At 38.0% G+C, this 4,133-nt stretch overlaps 1 non-coding gene across 1 annotated transcript; it reads right to left on the reverse strand.

The window, feature by feature from the left end:
- Positions 1–359: 359 nt before the first annotated feature.
- On the reverse strand, positions 360–466 carry LOC119047473 (U6 spliceosomal RNA). Its single transcript, XR_005082145.2, has one exon. It is a non-coding gene; the product is annotated as a U6 spliceosomal RNA (small nuclear RNA).
- Positions 467–4,133: the final 3,667 nt, after the last annotated feature.

A 4,133-nucleotide genomic window follows, 5' to 3' on the forward strand; every position in this document is an offset into this window, starting at 1 on the left:
AACAAAGAACAATTTCTATTCCTTTCCATAGCTGGAGACCCTTGTTAAAAGTCAAGCTGCTAGGCATGTCCTGCAAGTGAATTCAAGAACAGGTCAACATCATCATACTGCCTCCAAACCTGTTAAATCAAATCAGTGTGATCTTTAAAATTCTATTTTTTTAAAGATTTTATTTATTTATTTTTAGAGGGGAAGGGAAGGAGATAGGGAGAGAAATATCAATGTATGGTTGCCTCTCGTGTGTCCCCTGCTGGGAACTGGCCTGCAACCCAGGCATGTGCCCTGACTGGGAATCAAACCGCAGTACTCTGGTTCACAGGCCCACGCTCAATCCACTGAGCTACACCAGCCAGGGCAAAAAAAATATGGAACGCTTCACGAATTTGTGTGTCATCCTTGCATAGGGGCCATGCTAATCTTCTCTGTATCATTCCAATTTTAGTATATGTGCTGCCGAAGTGAGCACTAAAATTCTATTTTTAATTTAAAAAAGTACATATTCAAATTCATGGCAAGTATACAAACAAGAAACATTTATCCGAATCCTTTATACTTTATCTGAACCTGAAGAGACAAATCTTCAAATTGCTGGTGATGTTACCCTAGACCTTTGTTTGGATAAAGACTTTAAAAAACTAACAACTTATTATTCAACACTAATTCTAGAATATTTATCTTAAACCTCTTCTTCTTATACAATCTGCTGGGTTATAAATACACAATTGTTCTCCCCACCTAGTTTGACTTCAAAGTACTGTCCTTGAACCTTCCTTGGTATCGAAAAGAAGTGGTTAATAGAAGTAGTATTTTCACAGAGTGGTGACAAGATTAAGAGAACTGAGGCTGACTTACTTCTGGTGTTAGCGTTGGCAGCTAGATATTAATACGGGAAGGAAGCACAGGGAATCAAACATTATTAAGCCTAATACATTAGGAAGCAGACCTAGAGCCGGCAGGAAGGATAGTTACTTGTCACTATCCGAGATGACCAAGGGAGAGATTTAACAACAAAGGGGAAAATCCTGGGTTGGGCGCACGTGCATTACAGCGGAGGCGGTATAAGGGATGGCGCTTCTACTAAGAGGCTGCGCAGTAGGAACAGAGGCGGTGACTCTAAGGGGTGGAGCCTAGCCTGGGGAAAAGACGGGATTGGACGAGGGACACAATCCCAGAAGATCAAGAGGTGGACTGTACTTAAAAAATAACTAAATAAAATTAATTAAAAAAAAAAAGAAGAAGAAAAAGAAGTGGATTGGTTGGGAAAGGACCCAGCACCAGCGAGGGCCCGGTCCTTCTCAACCCAGAGATAATCTCGTCCCAGTTAACCAAAGACAAGTTGTGGCTCCCTGCTCACTATGAGACACGTGTTAGCCCCTTTAGGAGGACAAGGCTGGACATCTTCACTGCAGGGGGAGCTGAGCCTGCACAGTTCACATTTGCTCTAGTTTCAGTCTTTTCCTCCTGAGTGTGGTCCCCAAGTGCTTTTCTCACCACTCTGCAAAGAGCCCAATTCCACTGGCTAAAACTAGCATTTAACATCGTAATGTTTCTCCACTTCAAACAGATGCACTCGGTTCCCAGTTAGCCTGATGGAGGATATATTTTAGCATTGCCCCCCTTTTACTGATTTTTTTTTAAGGAATCAGGAATTTCTCCGAGGCCTTGCAGCTGTTAAGTGTGAAGCGAAGGTTCTAGTCCAGTAACTTTGACTCCAGCGTGTAAGTGTTTAACCTTTATACTGTTAGGTATAAAATGTTACGACTGCATAATGTTCACTGTAAAGTCTAGAGTAATTATTTCTTATGGGCTTTGGAGTGTCTTTCTCAAAAAAAGTACAAAATGAAGTACTAGGCTGGTGAAATTTCACCTTTTTTAACTTAGTGGTGTTCTAATGCATCGCCCACACAGGTATATCCAGATTTTCTGGAAGCTCTAGCCAAGGGAAAGGGGCAGGGGGTGGGTGGATAGTCTGGCCATGTTTGTGCTCCAACTGGCATTTGACTTACAATGGAAACATGCAGTGATTCTGCAAAGTGAAAGAGTGACTTAGTGTTGAGATGTCAGCAGTGATCCCCCGAAGGGCATGCGAAAACCTGGGGAGACCCAGACACATCCCGGAGGGGGTCGCCCCTCCCTGCGAAAACTTGGATTGATATTGTACCCAAAAAAGTGAGGAAAAATAATGACTTTCTAGATACAACTAAATTCTCTCAGAAAATGAGAACTAATCTCCACCATCACTAGCAAAGCTTTCCTCTCAACAAAGCTTGCAAATTTGAGCATTACTAGATTTAAAAATTGTTCATGTGAGACTGATAGATTTCGGTGTTCTCACTTTAATCTACATATTTTAAATATAATTCACATTTTTTGTAAATGTGAGCTTTTATTTTTAGACTCTCTTTTTTTTTTTTTTTGCTCATATCCTTTACCACTTTTTCCACTAGTGTAGATGATAGACCCACTAGTGTGGATTGAAGACAATTTTCAATTACATTTCGTTTATTGCTGGTAATTTATAATTGTCCTATGTGTTGCAGGTGCATCCTATTTGGTGGTTTGTTTTTAAATCTTATGTGATTTTTTTTTATTTTCCAAACTTCCAAAACTTATAAAGTCAAATACAGCCTTCATGAATATTTTACTTCATTTGTGATTTGAAATTTATTTCTGACATTACAGATTTGTTTTAAAAATCTACATTTCTAATTTTTTTTTAAGTTTCAGATACATTCTTTCTGAATTTCACTTGGTGTATGGTATGGGGTATTTGTCTCAAATAGTAACCTCCTCATAAATATATTTCTTACTTTTCCCATACCTCTGTGATGCATTACTTAGATAAAATAATCTGCATAATGGTTCTTCTCTTTCATTGAAAATGTTCTTATACTATGTAAACTTCCAATGTCACACAGATTTTAAATAGTTTTATATATGTTCTTCCCCCCACATATTTATGTATATGTTGCCTTTTTCAACTTTACCTTCACCATCTAGGCTGGAATGCATCTTACTTATTTTCAGATCGTGTCTTTTGGTTAGCCCATAATGGTACTTAATACATACTTACTATTAAAACAACACATAATGGCTGTTTCTACTCCTAACGTCGAATGATACTGATGTTGGTAAAGGGTTCATAGGCAAGCATGTATGTTTAAGCACAGGTGGACTTCTGAAAAGTTTGGGGGTGCAGACGGCTTGTCCAAAGGGTGAACAACGTGTGGCCACAAAATAGGAACTACTGCCTTCCTGAAAAAGAGATTCTTAGCAACATAATGGGATTCTATTTTACATCTCAGGAAAAGGTATGCCGACTAGAACACTTCGAAGAATAAAAAGATGCACCATTAATAATTTCACTTATGTAACAGGTACACACTGGAACACGCCCAGGGAACCTTGGTGACAATGGACGAGCTCACCGCCACGTTCTAACATTTGGTGTCTTCCTCAGCCTTGGGGGAGATTAACCAATGGTGATTCACTGGACGACCCACAGCCTCCATACCCGCGTGCGGCCAAAGCTAACATCTCAGTGTCCGGTTGCTTAATACAGCAACCTAGAGAGCTTATTTTTTATGGACAAGTATATTAAATAAAGTTGTACCAATACAGAAGCAGAAGGTGTACAAAGAGAACAGTCCCAAAACAGCACAAAGTCTTAGGAATTATACAGTTAAAAATTCATTTACTTAATAAACTCAGGGCCATCTGTAGATCAGTGAATCAACAGTATATTTTCCCATTTTTTTCATACAGGTAAGTCATCAGCAACTCAAGCCAAACTAATCATATTTAAAAGTTATTGTGAATCTATTGAAAAATAGATTATAAACCTAACATTAGAAATAATTTGATTTTGCAAATAAGAGTCTAAATGAAAGACACTAGCTCTCTTATCAGTAAGGGTGGACTGATGCAGGTTTCATCTCTAAACATGTGTTGTTTTTTTTAATATTATGAAGCTTTTTTGTCATCCTTAATCTGTTTATTTAATTTTATGATTTAAAGAAAGTTAAGGTTTTTTTCAGCATATTAATATAGAACATACCTTTTTCCACTGGTTTAACTCAACCTTGGAAACTAATACAAAATGTTCATTAAATAATAATTTAGCACAATTGAAA

This window comes from Artibeus jamaicensis, unplaced genomic scaffold, assembly GCF_021234435.1.
Source record: "Artibeus jamaicensis isolate MK-2021 breed Jamaican fruit bat unplaced genomic scaffold, CSHL_Jam_final contig_467, whole genome shotgun sequence".
NCBI lineage: Eukaryota > Metazoa > Chordata > Mammalia > Chiroptera > Phyllostomidae > Artibeus > Artibeus jamaicensis.